At 38.5% G+C, this 25,319-nt stretch overlaps 1 pseudogene; it reads right to left on the bottom strand.

Annotated features, from left to right (window-relative positions):
* The window catches only part of LOC131036057 (MADS-box protein JOINTLESS-like), a 124,361-nt pseudogene that overhangs the window by 38,394 nt on the left and 60,648 nt on the right, over window positions 1-25,319 (bottom strand).

The following is a 25,319-nucleotide window of genomic DNA, read 5'->3' as shown; positions in this document are numbered from 1 at the left end:
TTTGTGGCTACTTCCTGTTTCAATAATTGAAATGCTTTGTCTGCCTGCTCAGTCCATTTAAACTTAGTTTTCAGACCTCCTTTTATGGTGTCAAGGACTAGTGCACATATACCACTGAAATTCCTCACAAATTTCCTATAGAATTGAGCTAATCCATGGAAACTTCTAACTTCAGTCCCTGTTTTAGGTGCAGGCCAATTCAAAATTGCCTCCACTTTGCTTGGATCCATCTTCAAGGTTCCCTTAGACACCACAAATCCTAAGTAAACCAGCTCTTGCTTCAAGAAGTCACACTTCCCTAGGTTGATGGATATTTTCTCCTCATGCAACCTTTCTAAAACTAACCTCAAATGCTCAAGGTGTTCTTCCTTGGCTCTGCTATAGATGAGAATGTCATCTAGGTACACCACCACAAATCTGCCTGTGAAGTCTTTCAACACCTCATTCATCAACCTCATGAAGGTGCTTGGAGCATTAGTAAGCCCAAATGGCATCACAAGCCATTCATACAATCCATCTATGGTTTTAAAAGCAGTCTTCCACTCATCACCCTCCTTAATTCTTATCTGGTGATAACCACTTTTAAGGTCAAGCTTAGTAAAATACATAGCCCCTCCTAAATAGTCCATTAGATCCTCTATTCTAGGAATAGGAAAATAATACCTTATGGTAATCCTATTGATTTCTCTTGAGTCAGTGCATAGTCTCCACTTACCTCCTTTTTTGATGCTAGTACTACCGGGACTGCACATGGGCTAATGCTCTTCTTAATTAGTCCTTGTTCCAATAACTCTTGCACTTGCCTTGCTACTTCCTTATTCTGATCAGGTGTGAGCATATATGCAGCCTTGTTAGGTAAGGATGCACCAGGAACAAAGTCTATTTGATGACTTATAGACCTTCTTGGTGGGAGTGTTGCAGGTGCTCCATCACTCACTATATCCTTATACTCTTGCAACATCTACTTCACCTCCTTGGGTACTTCTACCTGCAACTTGTCTGCTTTCTCACTTGGCTTCACAAAGATGGCACACTTCACTATCTCCTCCTCATGTAGCAAATTTAAGAACTCTTTACCAGTAGCCATTAAAACACTAGGTGTTTCTGAAGTGCCCTCTTCATCCTCTGTCAAAGACTGAATCTTGAAGGTCTTGCTGTCCTTCTTAAAGGATATGGAGTTCTCCTCTCCATCATAGATCACCTTCCAATCAAATTGCCAGGGTCTTCCTAGCAACAAGTGACATGCATCCATAAGTAACACATCACAAAGAATCTTATCCTTATATCCTCCAATAGAAAACTCTACCCAAGTCTGCTCATTGACTAGCACACTCTATCCTTTGTTCAACCAAGTCACTTTGTAAGGATTGGTGTGGGGTATTCTTGTGAGTTTCAACTTCCTAACTGCCTCTTCTGAGATGATGTTGTCAGTTGAGCCTGTATCAACTATCACCTTGCACACTTTACCAAGAACGTTGCATCTCACCCTAAACAATGCTCTCCTATGTTTGGGTTCCTCCTTAACCGGTTGTTTGATCAGAATTGTATTGAACATCAGATTCTCACCAACTTCTAATTCAATCTGGTCCACATCCGATGTCTTGCTGCTTGAAGAGTCTTCTTGTGCATAAACAACCCTCTTTCCATTGTTTGATGTAGTAGGCTTGTCAGGGCATCTATATGTCGGGTGTCCCAATTGTCCACAATTGTAACACTTCATAGTTGCAAAATAGGAGTTACCTCTGTCGGTACCTCTACCCCTGTTTGGACCACCTTGTGCACCTCTTCCTCTAGAGTGTCCTCCTCTGAGATTGGTTTCACTACCATGCTCAGTCAACTTGGCTTCTCCTTGGTTTCTTGGCTCATTTGTCTTGCTTTGGTAACCACCTCGGTGATTCACTTGGTCTCTACCTCTACCTCTACCCCTGTTATTGGAGTCTCCTTTCCTTTTATTCCTCTCTTCTACCTTGACAGCAAGTTGTTGACATTTCTGCACAGTAGTAGGATTCCATAGGCTTATCTCCTGCTGAATGTTCCACTTTAGGCCGCTTAGATACCTAGCCACCTTAATAGATTCATCTTCTTGAACCTTTGATCTAAGACATAGTTTTTGAAACTCTTCAGTGTAGGAAGTTACATCAAGATCTTTTTGCTTCAATCCTTGTCTCTTCTTATGAAGTTGGACTTCATAATCCTCTGGTAAGTAGTTCTCCTTAATCTTACTCACCATAGCTTTCCAATTTGCAATAGGTAGCTTCCCCATGCTAACCCTTTCTTCTTGCAGGTACTTCCACCATGTCAAAGCTGCTCCCCTTAATCTTGATTTGGCAACTTTAACCTTCTGAGCCTCTGTCACTCCTTCACACTCAAAGTGGTTTTCCATGCCCTCAATCCATTCCATGACAATGTCTATGTCCATTCTTCCACTGAAATGTGGCAATCCTTCAAAGGCTTTGGTGTTCAAGGCCTTAATAGCCTTCACAAAAGGTTCTTCATTGAACAAGGGATCTGGTCTAGGAATTATGTCATCTATGTCTGTAGTTCTCTTTCCTTTACCCTTGGTGTCTTCATCCCAAGGTTCATGTGTTCTCTAATCCACCACTTCCTGCAGTTTATCCCTTATCTCACTCATAGCTGCTTCAAGGAGTCTATTCTTCTCCTTTTGCTCTTCTACTTCTCTAGCCAGCTCTGCATTAGTAACCATTTTGCTCTCCCCTACTGATTCACCAGTATATAGAGACATACACAGTCCAACAAATCTTTAACTTGGCTCTGATACCAATCTGATGGGATGGGGTTTGGGATAGACTAGCCTAGTCTATGCTCTCGGATCCTTTTCCTGGATCACTTGGTGTTCTCCCCACACCCTAGGGTCTCTAGGACTTCCTTTTCTTCAGGAATCCCCTGACCTTGCCCAATCCACCCACCAATGAGTTGCTTTGCTGCTCATAAGGTCTGACCTACTCATGAGACTCAAAACCCCTTACTATGGCTAATAAGGGCTAATCTTGTTCCACACCTTCCAAGGTCTTAGCAAGGTTGTTTCTGGTCTATTTCATGGTCTATCCACCCATTTATGAGCCCCCAAGAGGATTCAAGATTCTAACCCCTTACCGATTTCACAAATTTGGGTTTTTCCCTTCAAAAAGGGCTACAAGGTTTAGGACCAATTAGGCCTCCTAACCGGTCTTCTAGGGCTCCCTCTCACAAACGATGCACAAACAACCCTAACTCCCAAAATGGGCTGCCATTCAATTGGCAAGGGCTCAAGGATTTTCTAGGTTTTGGGCCTCCAAGTGGCCGTACAGTGCCTAGGGCGAATTTTGGGGTTTTACAAGGGTTTTATGAGGGTTTTGTAGTCTGTCTGGGTCACAGTGAAGGTTTTGAGTGTTTGCCACCTTTTTTGGATTGATGGAGGCTCCTCCTTCACGCCAATGCTACTTCAAACACTCCTCTGCACTTCCTCCATGCCCTCTCCACTATTCAACCTTTCTCTCCAAGACCTCTGCAATCTGACCTCTCCTAACCGGGCACTGTCCAGTCCCGCCTAGGAGTAGGTCTTTTCTTGGCCTTCCTGCATTTTGAAGGGCCATGCTTGCTTGGGACTAATGTATAGGGTCTTCACATCCATTCCCCATGGTTTCATGATGGTTCCACAATGAGAAATGGAGTTAAGACCTCATTTACACAATCCTGTCCAAAACTGGACAGTAAGAAGACACTTTCCAAACTATTTACAAACTTATTCAATCTGCAAGTAAAAACCTAAACTAATTGCTTGAAATGAAAGTAATTACACCATGAATGACAAACCACACAGTTTTGGACGTATCTCAATCCATCAACTTGCTTCCTTCCTTCATACAAACTGACTGGTAACAGCTTTGCAGTCTCAGTCTGATGGTTTTTTTTTCTAGGGCCGTACAAGGTCTGACATCCAACCCATTCATTTAGGGTTTGCAGGTACTTATACTACCTATACCTTAGTCTGTGTGCCCAAACTAGGGTTTTCCACGCTAACCTAAAGAATTTGACATTATGGTGGAAAAGTTGCTTGACAACTTTTAAAAGTTGTCATGCAACTTTTGCAACTTTTGAGCAACTTTCCCAATGTTGCTTTTTATGACTCCTAGACCCACAATAGGCCAACCTAAGGATACCACCATGATATGAAAGACCCCTAAACACCTCCACGACACACATACCCTTCATTTTCAAGAAAATCACAATTTTGACTTATGACCCCTAAGATCTCCTCTAGGACCCTAACTAGGACCTATGAGCACATGGCTCATTATTTTATGTACAATGGCTTCATAAGAAGCATAACACCAACAAAACAAGAAAGAGAAAGAGTTTGGAAGGGTGCTCCTGCACCAACAGGTTTCACTTTGGATGGCAAAAAAGTGCAAAGGACCAGAGCGATGGGCATTCAGGTCCTGACAATTCAAGACAATATTTTGGGAATAGATCTAAACACTCCTATATTTGGTTAGATCCAGATTCATGACTTCGTTTGACAATAGTAGCTCACTGTTTATGCATAATTCCTTCAATTTCAGCATATTTACTCCAATTTTAGCATTTTCACAATTCAACTTAAAAAGAGGGAATCAAATCCTAACCAGTGAATCTAATCAAAATTCTTAGCCTCATCATTGTTGGTTTGAGGCTAGATCTATTCAATTCACCCCTCTTTAATTTGATGGTCCTTAAGAAAAATATTAGTGGTTTTACTACATCTAGTGGTGGAAACTGATGCAGGAGCACCGGTCTAGTTCTTACTGGTTGGTCAATTTTCAGTGGAATTACTTGAGAGCGTGGCATTTCTTCTGGTTTGAGTGTTTATCGTTGTGGTTTTGGGTTTATTCCCTTGTGTTCGTGGTCTTTGTCGTGTTCGAGTTTCACAGCATTTGGCTTTGTTCCCGATGAGTTATCGATTCTGGTATTGGCCCGATTGATATGTTCTTACCATTTAGTCTAGTAGTGAGTTGGATTGGGTTGCGGTTGACCTCCATGAGTTGTGGATTGTTGGAGATGTTGCTTTGGGCCTTGGCCGGTATTCCCGGAGGTCCACGCATCATTTTATGTTGTGTGTTTATTCTTAGTGATTTGAGCCGACATGTTACTATTGCACGTTTCATGAACCCGTTCGTCTTTGGACCGACTTGATTGAGTTGTAATTATTTGCGAACAGTATAAATGGAAGCTGGTGAATCATTTGACAAGATAGAAGACCGAGTTATGAGATCAAGCAAAGATGTAGATCCGACAGGACTTTGATCCGATTGGACTGAGGTTGGAAGGCTGAGGTCTAGATTAGGGTAGAATCGACAGACTGTTTCTAGAAGCCGATTTGATATGTGGATGATCTGCGGATCTTATGTTTGTATTGTAAGCATTATTTGTAACCTGGACTGCGATCCAACATGTGGCATTTATAACCCTTCAGACTGTAATAAGATTTATTCAAGTTATTTACAGATTATGTGTTATTTTATGTTACTGGTTTTTCTTTCTACTATTTCTGGCATCTTGTTACCTGTTATCGGTATGTTTTGCATGATTTATGTGTTAAGCTGCAAGGTTGGGTTGTCCTTCATTGTACTCCCTTCCTTGACTGCATCAAATGGTATCAGAGCTGGTTTGTGAACCTGTTGTTGGACAAAGTGTTGTTTGTGGACCGGCTCATTGGAAAGAAAAATTGACGCAACTTGTGGACTTGTTCAGATCGCTGAATGTGAGGCAGAGCAAGGTTTGCAGGTAGACTATCGATCCTAGAAGCTTGAGTCTGAGGTAGTTGCAAGTACCTACTGACAGATCTCTGAACCAGATCAAGTGATGGGACTCACTTTTCAATTAACCCCGAGAATCTAATGCAGGAGCACCAGTCTAGTTCTTACCGGTTCGACAGTTTTTAGTGGAATTACTTGAGAGCGTGGCATTTCTTCTGGTTTGAGTGTTTAGCATTGTGGTTTTGGGTTTATTCCCTTGTGTTTGTGGTCTTTGTCGTATTTGAGTTTCATGGCATTTGGCTTTGTTCCCAGTGAGTTATCGATTTCGATATTGGCTCGATTGATATGTTCTTACCGGTTATTCTTGCAGTGAGTTGGATTGGGTTGTGGTTGACCTCTGTGACTTGCAGATCATTGGAGATGTTGTTTTGGGCCTTGGTCGGTATCCCCGGAGGTCTGCACATCATTTTATGTTTTGTGGTTGTTCTTAGCGATTTGAGCCGACATGTTACCGTTGCATGTTTCATGAACCGGTTGGTCTTTGGGACGACTTGATTGAGTTGTAATTATTTGCGAATGGTATAAATGGAAGTTGGTGAATCATTTAGAAGATAGAAATTAGAAGATAGAAGATAGAGTTATGAGATTGAGCGAAGATGTAGATCCAACAACATTCTAATCTGGTTGGACTGAGGCCAGAAGGCTGAGGTCCAGATTAGGGTAGAACCAACAGACTGTTTCTGAAAGCCTATTTGATATGTAGATGACCTACGGATGTTATGTTTGTATTGTAAGCATTATTTGTATCCTGGACTGCAATCTAGCATGTGGCATTTGTAACCCTTCAGACTGTAATAAGATTTATTCAAGTTATTTACCGGTTATGTGTTTTGTTATGTGACCAGTTGTTCTTTCTACTGTTTCAACATCTTGTTACCGGTATATTTTGCATGATTTATGTGTTAAGCTGCAAGGTTGGGATGTCCTTCATTGGATCTCCCTGCCTTGACTACGTCAATAACCCTAATATTTTCACCATTACAAGTTTATTAAAAATTAATTCTAAAAATATTAAAAGATGTATAGTTCGCTACTTGGATGAAAAAATCTACTCTTTGAAGTAGCTGCTTATTTTGTTAATAGAATACAATTTTAAATTACCATGTCTACTAAATTTTGTTGGTAATATACATGATAAGTGTACTAAGATGATCTACCATATTATTGGATTGTCTCTTAATTTGAGGAGAGGTACAAATTCTAGAGCTTGTAACACTATTCGATGTAATGTGTAAGGTATAATTAACCATAGAGGAAGCAACTAGAAAGTCCTACTTTCAAGGAAAATAAAGAGAACAACTAGAGCCATCTCAAGGAGTGTAAAATAAGGTCTATTCTAAGCTAGAATAAAATAATTCTAGGTTTTAGGTCTTGCCAATTTGGATGTAAGAGACATTATGAGTTTGAATTAAGGCACAATAAATTCTAGAGATGAGATTTTTACAATTATAGAAAGGAATCATTGAAAACAAATTGTATAGAAAAGGTTACAAGATTAGTGGATCAACATGGGGGCTTCAATTAGTGAACTTCGGTTATAGCATGTGTGTTCATGGCATACTAAAGAATCTCCCTATTTTCAAAAAATATTGCCCTAAACTCTTTTTTTGTCACCCCCTCCCAAAACACAGCCCAAATTAAAATTCCCCCTATTTTCACCAAATATTGTATTTTGATAGCCTAAATTAAAAACCCCCTATTTTCGAGCACTTTCGGGGAAATGGCAAGCGAAGGTGGCGATTTCGGCAAAGGCAACAACAACAACAAACTTCTAACCGGCGAGCAGTTTGCAGTGGCTCCGATCAACAACAAGGGAGGTCAGGGGAAGATCAGGTCATGGAGTGATGAAGCTGACGAAGCCTTTCCAATCGAAGCAATGAGGAACCACACTACTGGCAAGCGACCAACTCTGGAATCATCAGCATGGAAAGATCAAACCCCAGGTCGACCATGGAAGGTGGATGCACCTAATCTTGTGTTGAGAGGAAGTAGGGATCCTAGACCTCAGAAGAAATCAGATGCTAGTCACCCCTACACAAATAGTAATCTCAGGCCAATAAAATCGTAAGCATGGAAGAAGAACTACTTTTCATTAAATGTTGTCAATGTTGTTAGTAGTAACCATACCCCCAGTTGGCGTCTCAACTTATGGCTTCAATCTATATTGGGGTTTCTTGAGTCCTTTGAAAGTTTTTAGATTAGCCATATCTATAGAGAAGGCAACATGGATGCAGACAGACTGTCTAAGATGGCAACTGCAGATGGAGGCCTTGATCTGGGTATTCGGCTAGGGCATAGATAAATTTTGATTATAGTGATTATTATGGTTTAATGTTGTATCCTTTGGCAAATGAATGAACCGCTTTCGTTCCTCGATGTATTGGTTTCTATCGGTCGGTAGTTCATACTGGGGGATGAACTCTTACCAGGTATGGGTCTCTCTTTGATTATGGTATTCTGGCTCCTACTAGTAGGGGTATCCATACCGGTTGCTCAGTCTCTTCCAGTTGGCATTTCTGTCATTTACATAGGTCTCTTGCACTTATCCCCAACCGGTATTTTACTACGTTCTAGTATAGGATCTCATCAGGGTTACTATAGTCCCGTTGCAGTTGCTGCTAGAATGATAACCTAGCAAAATTTCTAACAAGTAGTTGCAATCACTCCTCTCCTCAAATACCCAGTTCAGATTGAGGCACAACTTCATTTGATCATGGTGATTAATATGGCTTGAGTGATGCAACCGACCTTGTTCTAAGCATGAAATGTTTGTTTTCCCGATGTATTGGTCCCTACTGGTTAGTAGTTCTTACCGGGAGACGTACTGGTATTCTTTATGGTTTCGGTAATATGATCTTACCGGGATCATTAACTCCAGCTCCGATCTAGTTGCTATTAGAAGATAGTATAATTTCATCATTACTATTAGATATGATAAAGTCCGATGACGGCTGACATCAAAGAGGCAATTAATTACGATTAAAGATGGCATGCTTAAGATGTGCCTTGTTTGTGCGAAGTAATTTGGCTCGATTAGCTAAGTCCTTGAGGTCCTCAACCTTTATGAGTTGTCGAGATAAATAAAGGAAGACCTGCATATTTTTAACATATCAAACACTTCCTCTTTCTTGCTCTATTATTTTAGAATGGAAACACCGATTTTGCTGGAGGCAACCTGCCGTCAGATGGCAATCCTAGGCAAAATCTTTGATAAGTGTCTGCAATCGGTTCTTTCCTCAAACCATCCTTTGATTCTGCACTGTGTTAAAAGAATTTTGGGGAAGGAATTCCTTAATGCATACCACAGATACAAAGCCAATGCAGACATCTAGGCTTTCTTCTTAGCTATGCTGCTCTATATGAGGATTAGCAAACAAAAGGCGAAGCTTCTCACCCAAATGGGGTTCGATCATCGCTTTCTTGGGGAAATTGACGCAGTTTTGGACAATGTTGATGACAATCTCAGATTTCGCTTCCCCCAAAATTATTATGAGTTTGGGTAATGGTGTGGAGGTGTAGAAAAAGCTGATTGTAAACTCTCTTGACTTCAATGCCTTGGAGGCCTCCTGGCCTGTTATTAACAGAAATATTCAGTTCCTCTGCAAGATTGTCGGTATACTGTCAAGCTCCACGGCTACCGGGAGAAGTAACTTTATCCAGGAGGAAGGGCTTTCGGGTAGAGAAGACATTGGCATTATGGCCAACGGTGGCATAGTTGAAGGCAACTCTTGGTGTCTTGGCTGTGGCAAAGAGTGGATTCCAGATGATGTCCACCACCCCTAGAAAAAAGCGGAAGCATTGGCTCATGCTGCTTGTAGGAATGACTGCTCGGTAATTTTGGATGCAGCCGTTGCTCCTACTCCCGATGACAAGGACCCAGGCTCAAGTGATGAAGAATCCTGAATGTATTGACCTCCTCAGCCCGTGCTATGATCTTCTTTGGTTTTCACTATCTCAGCTTCTTGCATTGTTTAGATAATTGTAGGCTTTTGGTTTCAACCAACATTTTGTTCTCCTTCGGTTGTCTCTTTTTTCTAGCTTGTTAGGATCTTTGCCAGCTTGGTTGGCCTTTTTATTCACTATTGGGGCAATAGTAGGGGGTTTTCTTCCTGGTTCTTTCCCTCTACGGCTCTTTCTGAACTAGGTATGTATTTCTAAATTTTGATTAATACAAGGGTGCTACCCCTCTACAACTATTAATCTATTAAAAAAAAAAGCCTATTTTTACTAGATAGGCAATATATTGTTTAAGAATTTTTGGATATTAAACCCCCAAATATGAATGCACGTGATATAATATTGCCTAACTATTGAAGCTCCCGTGTGGATCAATAGCCTTTTTTAGGTGTGAATATTGTTTATAAAAGGGTAAAGCATTTGGGAATTGACGAAGATTATTAGATGGGATTGTCCATCCAAATCATTAGATTCATATAGTTGTGGATCAGTAGTCAACCAAACATCAAGTTATAATAATATTGAGGTTCCAAATATTAAAAAAATTGAGTTTAACTCTATTAATTGATCGTCTAAAAGAAAATAATTCTTAGCCAAATTTAGAATCAAACCCTTAAAATTAGAACCTTAGAAACCTAGATTACTCTTCTTGTCACCTATTTAGTTCCTTATAATCTAATATTTGAAATAGATTGGTTAAAAATTGAGACCATTGTAAATTACCATGGAAAGACAATTAAATATTTAATTTATCAGGGAGACATCATGGAAATTGAATGAGTACATTCAAGATTTGGCACCTTAAACAAACCCAACTTGTCTCAAAGAAATGAATTTAAGAAGGAACTATTCGAATCACTTCATAATAATTTTGGAAAGATATCTTATACATATTATAAAAAGCTTAAAATGACTCAAAGCATGATCTTTATAAAAAATTAGGGCAAGAAAAGGCTTACTAAGATTTAAACAAAAAAATGAAGCTAAATTTATTTTGATTTTAATCAATAGTTAATTTTAAAGTCTATTTTTTGTCTTCGAACATGTAGTGTCGCGGTTAAAACACTTCATTAATGAAGTGGCCATCAAGGTTCAAACCCCTATTGGGCCATTGTGCTCACAAGCCTTGTGTCTTTACTAGGTCATTGTGCTCGCGGGTTTGAACAAGTGAAGTCTGGGGATGAGGTCCGCTATTTGTGGCCTCACTAGTTCATAGCTCCAAGTCAAAAGTGTTTCATGTGGAGTCGGAGGGCGTGTCATGCTAGCATTGATGGTCACGTTAAAAAGTTTACCAGACATTATTTAATTTAAAAAATGCTTAAAGAATATATTGATATCTGTACAATGAATTTACATATATTTCTATCAATTTATGTCATTTATATTTAATGAATGAAAAAAAATGTTTTTTAATTTCTATTGATGAGTTAGTGATAGTTTGAAAAATAATAGAAATTCAATGACTTCTTATATATAAAAAAAATGATAGTGAAAATTTACCTCAATATTTAAAATTCCAGTAAAGCTTTTAGAATACTTCTTCAAGATCATCTTCATGCTTTAGAAAACAAGAAAAATCAAATTAATATAAAAATATTAACCATATATTTTTTAATATATTAATATACAAATTATTTGTTAAGTTAATTCTTAAATAAAAAGTTGTCGATGTTTAAACATTAAATACTGTCATTTAACCTATACTAAATTTTTATTATGTGAAAGAAAATTTATAAAACAATTCAAAGAATATATGATAATCTAAAAATAAAAAATGATATGAAACCATCACTTCATTATAAAACTCAACGTGCCAATCTTAAAGTTCTACCTAATTTTAAATTAAGTATGAGCTTACAAGAATTTTAATCATGAAACATGTAAAATAATATATATTTAATATTTTTTAATAAAATTTCAATAATAAAATTAATACTTATATAATTTTTCATTTAGTTATATATATATTTTAGTGTGATGTTTTAATAAGCAATAAAATATTAATGAGTGGAATATTCTTGTGTTAATTTTAGTTCATGATTTGATTCTTGTCCATATTTGTTTATCTTAGTTTACATCAATTCTCATATATTGGTATTTACAAATTATTATGGTGCTCTCACTTGCAAGTACTTTCATATATTTAATCCTTACATCAAAATTATCATTTTTCCGAAATATTTATTTTTTGTGGCTCGAGATCACCTTAGTTCAACCTTGAGGTGAGTATTAATGAACTTGAAACTCACTTTTTCAAATTCAAGTTGTAAGTCTCTAAACTCCTTCTACTGGTTCTGATGAGAACATGACACATGTTTGTATAGTTCATGCTTCTATTTTAGGTTGTTTAAAGACATTTGATATATAATTAATTTGTCTACCTAAGAACACATAAAAAATAAAGAAATCGTTAGATGATACTTCAATTACTGAGGGGCACAACTTCTACATATAGACCATATGCATGTTTATGTATGTTGCCTTTAATATTGCTCATCACCACTGATCCAACCTACCTAAACAGTTTGAACTATGACAATGTATTCATCCATCAAGTTGACAAACTCTTAAATAGTCTCTCTAGACACTACCTTGACAAAATCAAATATCAATAAGCAAAATGAGAGTATTTTATAGTTTAACATATCATTCTCACATGACATAAAGTATATCCATGCAATAGATAATTTTCATGAAAATTAGGATCAAACCTGTAGTACTAAGATTTGAATCATATAGTGTTTTAAGATACTTTAGTTTATGAGATATCATCAAACTAAGAGTAATAATTTTTAAACAAAAACAAATTGATTCTATGCAGATTCAACGCAATTCCTCCATTGCCAATTTTAAAATATAGTACACCTAATTCTCATATATAACTCATATATATCTATCATAACTATTTATCCCAACACTTTGTAATTATATGAAAGTATCTACAAAACATTATTCTACCAAAAGAACTATGCATAAGCTTATTGGCATCCAATATAACTAGCACTTAACGAAGAAAAACTAAGTAGTCTAACCAATGTCAATGTGCCCACAAACCCACTCATTAAAAAAAAGTGTTGCTTCATGTCCTCAACTAGTTGCATAACCTTTCAGGAGATGGGGATTGGATTTCACTCTAGGTCCATCAAGCTAGTATCAAAATAAAAGATATATTTTGGTTTGGATTGGTTGTGTGGTGAAATGGACAAAAACACAAGATTTGTGAGTTTCAAGATAACAAGTTATTGACTTTGTATTAAGGAATGTCTTTTATGATTAGTATACCCAAAATATATTGTATCCTATTAATAACCATTGTTCATGTCAAATGTTTCTGATTATATTAGCAAGGAAAGGGCCCTGATCCATCACAAAGGTAGTTCAACAAACATATCAGGAAACAACAATTGACATCAACACAACCAAAAATACAAAAATCCTAACCCCCTTTATAGTAGCCCAAAATAGAATAAAAACATCTTGGCTAAATTAGTAAGATCCATATTTACACCATAATCACATATCATAGCTATCACTAAGAGTAATAGAGACATGTTAATATGCTGCAGTCAAGGGAGGGAGATCCAATGAAGGACAACACAACCTTGGAGCTAAACAAATAAACCATGCAAAGCATACCGGTAACTGGTAACACAATGCCAAAAATAGAAGGAAGAACAACCGGTAACAACATCGAATACATAACCGGTAAACAATATGAATAAATCTTATTACAGTCTAAAGTATTACACATGACACATGCTGGATCGCAGTCCAAGATACAAACAATGCTTACAATGAAATTACAAGATCCACAGATCATCCTCAGATCAAATCGGCTTCTGGTAAGTCTACCGGTTCTACCCTAACCTGAACCTCAGCCTTTCGGGCTCAGTCCTACCAGATCAGAACCCCGTCAATTCTACATCTTCACTTAGTCTCAATGCTCTATCTTAAATCTTCTAACTTCTTTGTTGTGACTTCCCTCCTCAAATGATTCACAAGATTCCATATATATACCGCCCACAAATAATTACAACTTAAACAAGTCGACCCAAAAGACCAATCGGTTCATGAAACATGCAACACTAACATGTCGGCTCTATCACTTAGGAACGATCTCCAAAACACAAAATGATGCACAAACCTCCGGGGATGTTGGCCAAGGCCCAAAGAAACACCTCAAATGATTCACAAGTCACGGAGATCAACCGCAACCTGAAATCATCTTCACTCAACACACTGCAAGCTAACCGGTAAGAACACACCAACCGGGATGATACCGAAATCTGCATAATGCAACTCCCCTCAAAACTACCCAACCGATAAGAACTAGATCGATTCTCTTGCATCAGACTCTCAGGGTTAATTGAAAAGTGAGTCCCATCACTTGATCTAGTTCGGCGATCAGTTAGTAGGTACTTACAACTGCCTAGGGGGATTCAACGATCTAGCCACAACTTTTGGTTGCCTCTCCACGGTGATCTATCGATCCAAACTGCAGCCTACCTCAATCGGCGATCTATTCAAGTCTCCACCCACTAACTGCCTCAAGCTCTAGGATCGGCGGTCTACCTGCAAACCTTGCTTTGCCTCACATTCGGTGATCTGAACAAGTCTACAAGTTGCCTCAATCTTCTCTCTAACCAACTGGTGCACAAACAACACTCTGTCCAACAACGGGTTCACGAACCTACTCTGATACCATTTGACACAATCAAGGGAGGGAGATCCAATGAAGGACAGCCCAACCTTGTAGCTAAACACATAAACCATGCAAAGCATACCGATAAATGGTAACCCAATGCCAGAAATAGCAAAAAGAAGAACCGGTAACAACACCGAATACATAACCAGTAAACAATATGAATAAATCTTATTACAGTCTAAAGTAATACACATGACACATGTTGGATCGCAGTCCAGGATACAAATAATTCTTACAATGAAATTACAAGATCCGCAAATCATCCTCAAATCAAATCAGCTTCCAGTAATAGTCTACCAGTTCTACCCTAACCCGGACCTCAGCCTTCCGGCCTCAGTCCTATCGGATCAAAATCTCGTCAGTTCTACATCTTCGCTTAGTCTCAATGCTCAATCTTCAATCTTCTAAGGTCTCTGTTGTGACTTCCCTCCTCAAATGATTCACAAGCTTCCATATATGTACCGCTCACAAATAATTACAACTTAAACAAGTCAGCCCAAAAGACCAACCGGTTCATGAAACGTGCAACGGTAACATGTCGTCTCAATCACTTAGGAACAATCTCCAAAACACAAAATGATGCACGGACCTTCGGGAATACTGGCCAAGGCCCAAAGAAACATCTCAAATGATCTGCAAGTCACAGAGATCAACCGCAACCCGAAATCATCTTCACTCAACACACTACAAGCTATCTGGTAAGAACACACCAACTGGGATGATACCGAAATCTGCATAATGCAACTCCATTGAAAACTGCCCCACTGGTAAGAACTAGACCAGTGCTCCTCCATCATAATATCTTCATTTAAAGTCTTAATTAACCCATACCCATAACAAGCTTCTAGACCATCACATTTAAATTAGTATACAAAAAAACCAAATTAAAACTAGCCCTAGATAAGAGCATCATTAAAAGGCATAAAGGCCTATAAGTCTTAGACAACCCAACTAACATAAAGATCATATCAAAAACAAAATGGAACATAACCTATAAAACTAACAAGAGAAACAATCACTAATTGGGGCCACCAAGCAGCCCCCAGTTCCTTGAAATCTTCTGGAGGTGGTCTTTCCAATCATCTTGGTCAAGGTCATAGTCTACATTGTTCTCCATCTCTTGTTGACCTTACCCCTACTACTTCTTGATATTTCTCAACTTTATCTGGTTAGAAACAAACCCCATGCAAGCCTTATATTGTTGGTAATAACACATAGAGTGTTAACTTCCCTTCCCAATTGGGTCTTGCATTTTCAGAACTATTTTTCTCGACTCAAGATATTTTCAGTTTAAATTGTATATCAACAATTTGAACCTTCAGGTTAGCCACTATTTCATTATAATCTCCCATGAGAACACCTGATTAGTGGCATCTATGTTTTTCATTAAGCACTTCAAATTTGGTAGGAGACCTGATTTCAGATCCATTCAATCCAAACCTTCCTCAAACTAATTGTTTAAAACAACATTGTCCATGCTACAAACCTTAATATCATCTCCGTTTGTATTGTAATCTTCATCTTCAAAGTTTTCACTAGAGATTTAATCCTGTATGTCATACTCTTCAACAGTCTTCCAACGAATCAAGAGGAGATATATAACAATTATGGAAACACCATCACAACAATTTCTATGATGATTTGTACCCCAAGTTTGTCATCGTCACTCATGTCAAAAAGTCTAGCAATAACTTGGTAAGCCACCTTACCCAATAAGGCCACATTATCAAAGATATCCACTTCAACATTTTAATTTTGAAAATCATGATATCCATACATAAGGTAATTAATTCTTTCTGCATTTTGGTAGTTTTGTACCCTTTCGTTAGAGATTATATCTTTTAATTTAGTAGGACACTGTGTGTAATTCAAAATAACCCAATCAATATTCCTTAGACAATAATTCACCATTTCATATGTTGCACTATTATTATCTCTATAAACATGACAAACTTGGGATTGAAGGAAAATCCAAAGTATCTCCTTGCTTTCATTAATCATACTCCTAATCTCCCAAGGACATTTAGCTTTTTCATTAAAGATGTTCACTATCAGCTTATAATCTCCTTCCAAAATAATTTTTTGGACTTTTAGCTCCTTTAGTATTTTCTACCCTTTCCAAGCAATAAAGGCCTTAGCTCAATTATTAGAACCAATCCAAATATTTTTGTCATATCCTTCAATCAATTTACCATGTTGTCCCTTATCACTCCTCTAGCTCCAAATATACTAGGATTTCCTTTAGCGCACCCATCAAAATTGCATTTAGTCCATCCTTCTTTAGGGGGCTATCATTTATTGACCTTTATAAGCCTAATTTTAATCCAATTGATCCTCATAAGATCTTGATTGATTCCCCATATTTTTTAAGCTCAAAGATCTTGATAATTTAACATTACTTTAGAGTAGTTGTAGGAAACAACATTGATATTTTCTTTGATTTGTTGTTTGGTAGCCTAAAACAGCTCCCCATTGGTCCTTGATTGGTCCCTAAAGATCCTATTATTCCTTTCTTTCTATAGGTTCCAAGAGATAAAAGTTAGAATCCAATTCCAAAGATCCAAGATGATAGGGTGCTTGAAGGGACACGGACTCCAGCATGAGGAGAAAACAACAAACCAAACCTCCCAAGCACAGGGACAGTGAAGGAAGATGTGGTCAATACTTTATGAAATTTCATAGCATAAGGAACATTTTTCAACAAACATACCCCCCTTTTGTTCAGTTTATCTATGGTAATAATATTGTTATGGACACTAACCCACTAAAAATAGTTTATTTTGAGAATAATCTTGGAAATCCAAACTTGATTCCAATAGAAGGGATCTTGAATATGGTTCTCTATAGAGAATTAAGTGTATTTGATAGAGAAATCCGTTAAGGCTGATATTTCTAGATGCACTCAGCCTTCTTATTCATAGAGAAAAGGCTACAATCATGTAGAGAGTGTTATAATAAGATAATTTCATCCTTCATTCTTCTGATATCAATATTTAGAATGCCCTTGATATCAACGATTTGCATTCTAAAAAATTTCCACCTCATCTAATCTCCATTCTAGCAGATATAGTTAATGAGGAAGATATCATTCCTTTACATCAAGTTCTCTTAAATTAAGTTAAAACTATTAGTAGTAGAGTGTAGCATCCTTATTCTAGACATCATCCTAGTGCTTGTTTTTTTACCATCTTCAACAATCTTCTCAGGTCCCTTATTTTTTTATAATATTTATTATTTTCAATAAGTTATTCCAAATAGGACATCCGCTTGGATGGTCCTGATCATATATGAATTGTCTTGGAGGCTCATTGTTGAGATATTTAGCCCTAATAATATTGACCCGATCTTTTGCACCTTTGATAAATTGGCAACCTAGCTTAGCAAGGAGAGCCTTATTATACAACTTGATTTTCATGATCCATAGAACCCCTTTCTTTTCAGGTGTACAACTTTGTCCCAACTAACAAGAGCAATTCTAGACTTTTCTTCAATTGCAGTCCATATAAATTTACTTAACCTTTTAAGAAATGATACTCGAGATTTTGAACAGAGAAAGGTAATAAACTGAAATGATCTATAGATAGCCTTTGATGAGTTACACTTTCCCAACTTGACTTAGCAATTTACCTTTCCAAACAATAATTTTTTTCTAAAAATGTTCAATTAGATTATTCTAGAAGTTGTTGCTAGGAAATTTGGTCATTAGAGGAAGCCCTGGGTAAGAATCAGGAAGAATGAAAGAGCAATATCCTTGAATATTAATAGCTTTGGCTTGTTGATATGGAACAACATCGAAGAAATATATTTTACTATTATGGTAATTAATGCATTGTCTTGCAATCTATTCATAATTACCCAAGAGTTCTTTCCAACATTTGGCTTAAAAAAGTTACGTCTCCCCAAAGATGATGGTATCATCAATAAATTTTCTGATGGGAGGAAGGAGATAACAGGGAAGCAACTTTGACCCCTTTGAGAAGTCCTAAATCAAGATAATTTTGAATGTTTCTTGTAAGCACCTCTGCCACAATGGTTAAGAGGCATTGGGATAGAGGAACCCCTTGCATTAACCCCTGACCACAAGAGAAGTAACCTTTCAAGGAGCCATTAACTAGTACAGGGCAAGAAGGGTAGGTAAAACATTTAATGATCATAAAGCCATACTTCTGTTAAACACAATGCACCACCGAGAGGGGGGTGAATCAGTGGTTCTCAATCTTTTCCCTTTAACTATCCTATATGTGCATACCGGTTATCAGATTCAACTCAATGCAGAATTACCGGTTGGTGGGGAGACTAATCATAGATGCATTCACACATAAAGGGACATCACATAACACCAGCATATACAAGGAAAACCCACGATGGGAAAAACCTCTGTGAGAAATGTTGCTAGAGACTACTACTCCAATCCAGCCTCACTATGAATCTCTGAATACAATGTTTAGGGCACCAACCTAAGGAGCTACAACCCCTCCACCGAGCTCCAACTCAGTGAATACAAAACATAATCATTTACAAGTTAATAGCCTTGTTACAAATGGATTTTGTAACACTTCTTCAAATCTCTCTACTGGATCTTCTATCCAATTCACTGTTGGTTCTCTCGCTACCAGTTCTCTCTTCTGGTTGCCTCTTCTCTCAATTGCTCTGCTGCTCTCCACTAGTACTATCTTCTATTGGTTCTTTTCTTTCCTACTTTGCACTCTCTTGCAACTCTTCACTATCGATTTTGTCACCACCGGTTACCTCACTATTTTTGGTTGAACTCTTCAACCCTAGACTCTTCTCACACTCAGTCTCTCTTCTGGTACTCATTGAGTACTTGACTGATCTTCTCTCAAATGCAGCAACCCTCTCTCATTCAGCAGCTTTCCAATCGCTTTAGCCTCATTGGTTAAACCTTCACCAAAACCTACTACCAGTTGTCTTCCTATTACTCGGCCTCTATGATTCTTTGTAGATATCACACTTCATCTACTTCTCTATTCAGCCTTGCACATCACATGGCATCATCTCTCTCTGAGGCATCATCAACTTCTATCTTCAGCCTCCATATTTATGATCAAACATTCTCGCCAAAAGCAACATTTAAATTTGGCGCCTTAGGTTTTCTTCCACTGATCATGAGGCACATTGAATCCAAACATCTCTCATTCGATCTAAGCTCCAAGACAACTATCTACATATCACCGTCATTAACGTGCATTCCAAAACATGTTTGCTATGCTTAGCAAACACGGACAGTTAGTCGGCGAGACACAAGATCAATCACCATTAATGGTTTGCAATTTTCATCACCAACCTCATCCTGCACCTGGAAACTCTGCATCGAACACCTCAGTTGGACCTTCCTCGAGCCCCACACCTCTACAACGTCTCTGCAACACTTCACATGATTTATGGGGTCTACAATTAGTGTCAACCAACTTTATAAGAACTTCGTCAATGTACACTCCATCTACCGCTGCATGCATGTCCGCCACCTTGACTCCACGTGGCATCTTTGTTGACGTCCACCTTCGCTTGGTCCTCTTTGTTGGTTTGGACATGATCACCGACCAAACACTCAACCGATCCTTCTTTTTTGTCGGTTCACTAACCCTGTTGGTATCTCACACTTTACCAATTACCCTTCATGTTTGCACTTTGTTGATCTGTCGATGGAACACCTTACCGATTGCCAGACATGTCTGTCCATAGCATGCACATTCTCATCAGGTAAGAGCACATCACTTAGCCTCTTTGCTTCCTTACCGGTTCTTATACTCACTGGTAGCCATCCTGATGACACCATGTCATCAACCTTCAACTGATTCCATCTAAGGCATCTGCATACCGATTGTATTCTCTATCTGCAACTGCTCCACATTGCCTTCTTCACCACCAGATCGAACATTATCTCAGCCGGTTTGCCAAGTTGACAATCTCATCAATTCTTCACTCTTCCTTTTCTGTCCTAGTGGCATAACATACCTTCTATGTCAGTCCAGTGCATATCCCTGATTTCATGCACTTGAGGCATCCCTTTGATTTACCGATAGATCCGGTGTGACCCTTCAAACACTTGCCTTCACCTCTTCTTCCTTATTTCACAGAACTAAGATGCATACTTTGCATAATAGGAGATGAGCTCCACTTACTGGTGGTAGTGGATCCTTGTCATTTGCATCCTACAATGTACTCATGTGGCTTCCCTGTTTGTGCAGCATACCTTCAAACAGGCACATGTGATCCAGTTTGGGGCACACTCACTATCATTCATCTCTTCACATGGTGACTGCATCTTCATCAGAAACAATAGCTCAATATATTTCCCACTCATAGATGTTATCATGTACCGATTGTTATATCATATCGGTCACCTGTCCATATCAGCCACACAAGTCAGACACTAACTTGTGTATCGGTGACTTAACTATCACTCTAGTGGTCATTCTTGTGAATGGCATTCTTCTTCTTTGTCGGTGACCTACAACACTTAGTTGATATCAATGACTTCATGTCAACAATACCCCGATACCGGTTGTCCTTTTATACCAGTTGACATCAATGACAATACAATGCCAACAATCTCCCCCTTTGGCTTTGATGTCAACTCATGTAGTATCTGACATACTACATAATATCTCTCCCTCTTTGTGTGATCCAACTCTCCCCCTTTGGATAATCCGTCGATTCTCACACATGTAGTATGTGGTATACTACAAAATCTTTCTCCCCCTTTCACAACAATGGCAAAGGGAACCGTTAGGATATCATTCCTCCTTGTAATTACCTATCACTGATAGAAATATTTCTCCCCCTTTATCTTTATCGGATGCATCTCCTCTTTTGATACCAATTGGTACAATTTCTCAAGTTACAACTCTTGAGATAGAGGACTCAACCCTCAACTGACACCAATTGAGTATGCAAAGCTTGATACATATTGGTAAGGCACTCAATTTGGCAAAAAGGTGTGTCAGTGAATACGACTAACTTGTCGGTCAGACTGCGACATTACCCCTTTGATATGCAGAAGTTATTTTGACCCCAATCAGCTCATATCAAGTGTTGAATCTGACACTGATACCAATTGTATCTTCTCTTGTGTAGGTAACTCTCCCTATTTGCAAACAACTCTTACAGTGATCCAATTGTGATTTCAATTGAATAGACATTGAGATATCTCACAACCTCACACACTTCCAAAGACACCATCACATCGGTACAACCATAGACACTTGCACACCCTATGTGTCTAGCAAGTCTAATACACATTAGAAAACATGGTTGTCAAATTCCCTTGAGTCATCCATCTCAGGTCCATATTGTCGGCCAGGTCCAAAACTGAATCTCCAATCTTCACCATATACTGGTTGAGTTGTGTATATGTGATCATCTAATGATCTTTCAGCTCCATTAAATCCACCACATCTTATGACATGATCCTGGATGTACACAATGTCATACAATGTCATCATCATGTCATAAAACGAATTGATTAGCCCAAAAACACACATGCATGCATGATCAACAACCGGACCAACATATGTCATTCAGGTCTTCATCAACACCACCCAAGACATAACTTTCCATTCCATGTTACTGGGGCTAATGCAATGATCTCCAACCTCATTGTCTTACATGACCTGCAAGTACCTGTTATCATTCATGTCGGTAACAACCTACACATACCGGTTTCTTGTACCGATCCATTATCACTATCAGAGCACCTTCTTGTAACGCCTGACATCCTATGTCACTTTGCATATGATTCCAATTGTTAATCTCCATCTATTGACACATGTAGTAGTGATCCAACTCTGATCTATAGGTGTGTAGCCAAGGCAGCCACTACACACACTTATCTTCTCATTTCCATCTTTCATATTGGCAGCATCCTGTCTTCTCCTTTGTCCTTTTCAAGCCATGGGTGAATAATGTGTTCACTATGTAACTCCCCCTAAGGTCCTTCATCTCCTTCAAGCCTTAGGAGATATCACCTGTGCATTGAATGCACAATGCTGGTCCATGGTTTTCTTCCTCCACACCTACTTGGTCTCATTCTTCTTCCCATTTTCAGTCATGGGAGCAAGTCTTACCTTCATCTGCTGATGGGTCCTTTCATTTCTAGACTCTGAGTCACAACTGGAAGTAGTGCTATAGTAGCACACAACATCCATCCTAACTTCATGATTGGGGAATCTCTTAACATACCAGTTTGACCATCTTCTTCTGGTCATGTTGCTATGACTGGCAACTGAAACCAGTGGAACTCTTGGTCTTGTAGGGACATTTCTCCTTTGACTCCATGCAGGTTTCTGACTTCCATATTCTTTGTATACATTTCTAAGTTGAGAATAGCTGCTATACTGGCATCCATATGACTGCAAGTCTTTCTTCCTATATTCATAACTTCTATGGCCAATTCCATTACAGTTATAACAAACAATATTTGCATAACCGGGAGAGGGGATATGCATGTATCTACTCTTGGATACATTTTGCTCATGCATGATATCTATGAGATCCTAGATTGTTCCTTCTAGATCTCTTTCTACATTCTTCTGCCCTATGGCCATGACCATTACATGCAAAGCAATAACTAGAGAAGGATGGCATATGACTTACAAATTTATACTGCCATGCATGGGGAGATCTTACAGGTCTGTCATCTCCATTTCTCCTTTTCTGAGGATTGATTATAGGTTGTCCATTCTCAGCAGCTCTTCCACCTAATCTCTTCTTCTCCCACACTTGCTTTGTCTTGTGGGTGGTAGAATTTCTTTTTCCTCTATTGGTAGGATGTCTTCTTTGTTGTCTTCTCATGTTCTTGCTTCCAGTGAAGCTGTCTTCTCCCATTTTCCCTTTTCTTTAGGGATCTGTATTGTTTCTCCTTCTTGCAGCATTGATCTTCATTCTTGTCTACAAGTCTTCACCAGTTGTATTTAGATCAACCTTCTTCTGAGAAGAATTTCTAACTGTGAAGGTCTTTCCCTTGTTTTCTCAATTTGAGGAGACAAACATAATGTCATTGTGGGGGACATTCTTGTTGGTGGAGCATTCACCGAGACCACTTCCTAAACCTTCAGTGTCCTTGGCATGCTTTTTCTTTTTCAACATTTTGTCCAAGGCATCACTGATACTATCAAACTGGATTCTTACCTTGAGCTCATCCAAACACTTCTCAGGTCATATCGGAGAACCTTCATTTCTCCAAGCAGTTGTTGATATTATTTATCTTTTACTTCTAACTCAGAGGATAGATCACTACACTAGCACTCCTTGGTGTCTCCTTGTTGAGGCTTCAACTTTGAGATACATTTCTTAGAAGCTTTAAGGCATTTGATTAACCGGTTCTTCTCCACAATAGAAGCATTCTTGAATAGCTTGTATTCATTTCTTACTCTTCTGAGTTCTTCAAGTGCATTTACAAGCTCTCCTTCAAGATCAACTTCTACTTCCTCTCCTTCTTCACCATCATTATCACTGCCAAACACATCTTGTCAGTAGGAATGATCTGCATGATCATTCTCAGATGTGTACCTCTCATCTTCTGATTCTTGAGCCATAAAGAGGTGGGTTCCTTCATCATCATTCTTGCAGCGGCAAGAAGATCTGCCTTCATCATCTGTAGATACATGAGATGCATTTCTCATCCTATCATCACAAGTCGTTTCTCCAAGTTCTGGAAATTCCTTGTTGGGAGTGTCTTATTGTCTTTTCTGTGTGAATTTTTATGTTTTTTTTCTTCTTGTGAATTAGAGGAGTGATTGGCTTGTAATGTAGAATTATATCCCCTTTGTTTTATGTTCCTTGTGTCTCCTTTGCTTCAAAGTTGGAATTGTGAGCAATTGGGCTTCCTGTAGCTTGTCGGGAGACTCTTTATTTCACTATGATTTGCATCGTTTGGGTATAGACCATTTGAAAGGGTTTAAGATTGTATTTGAGCTTAGAATAGCTCTTGTGATGCCTCTCTCAGGTCTTTGTATAGTTGTTAGATCTCCCCTTGATGTTATGTAACCAAGGTGCCATTCTGAGCACTTTGGGAGAAAATGTTCTATGTTGTTCTCAATCCCTAAGTCTGCGATTTCATATTTTTGAGTTTCCTCTTCGATTTTTCAGCTTTATAGGCCTTCTAGGTTGTGCATTTGTGCCATTCTGGACCTCTAAGTAGACCTAGGCAAGTTCCCTATCCTTTAATGTCACTTTTACCTTGAATTTTTCTTTTTTACCCAAAATGTTGTCAAAACTACCAGAAACGCTGCCAAATTCACCCAAAACGCTAGGGAATGAACCAGGAATGCTAGAGTGCATACCAAAAATGCCATTGTGGGTTCTAGGGGCGCTGATCAGCATACCAGGAGCATTGAACTGCTCCAGAAGTGCAAGGAAGGTCAGTTTGAGTCATGTGAGAGTCTTTTGGGGTTTTGTGCATTCTCCAGAGGCATGTGAGGGTTGTATTCAGCTTCTCTGAGTTGTCCTTGATGTATTTTGATCCTTCACGATGTTTTTTGTGCTCTGGTAAGAGGAATTGTGCCTTACCATTGAGGTGGTTTCATGTGCATTGTATTGCTCCAACAAGAGGGAGAATTCTTTACTGTTGAGGATTGATAACATGGCTCCAATGGGATGTGTTTTGCCTCACTATTGAGGATTTGATTTGGATTTGGATTTACTTTTGGAATATGATCATTCTTTGGCTCTTTGATTGCTATGTGTTGGTGAGCCTTGTATGTGGCCTTATGTATCCTATTATGTTCAGTTTGTTCTCAGATTTGTTATGAGCACTTTTATGTCTCTTGTGAGCCTTCATAATGTGTTTATGATGTTATTGGAAGTTCGTTTACCCTAAGGTCTTGTCATATCGTTTACCC

Source organism: Cryptomeria japonica, chromosome 10, assembly GCF_030272615.1.
Source record: "Cryptomeria japonica chromosome 10, Sugi_1.0, whole genome shotgun sequence".
Lineage (NCBI taxonomy): Eukaryota > Viridiplantae > Streptophyta > Pinopsida > Cupressales > Cupressaceae > Cryptomeria > Cryptomeria japonica.
This window is presented reverse-complemented; position numbering and strand designations above follow the sequence as displayed.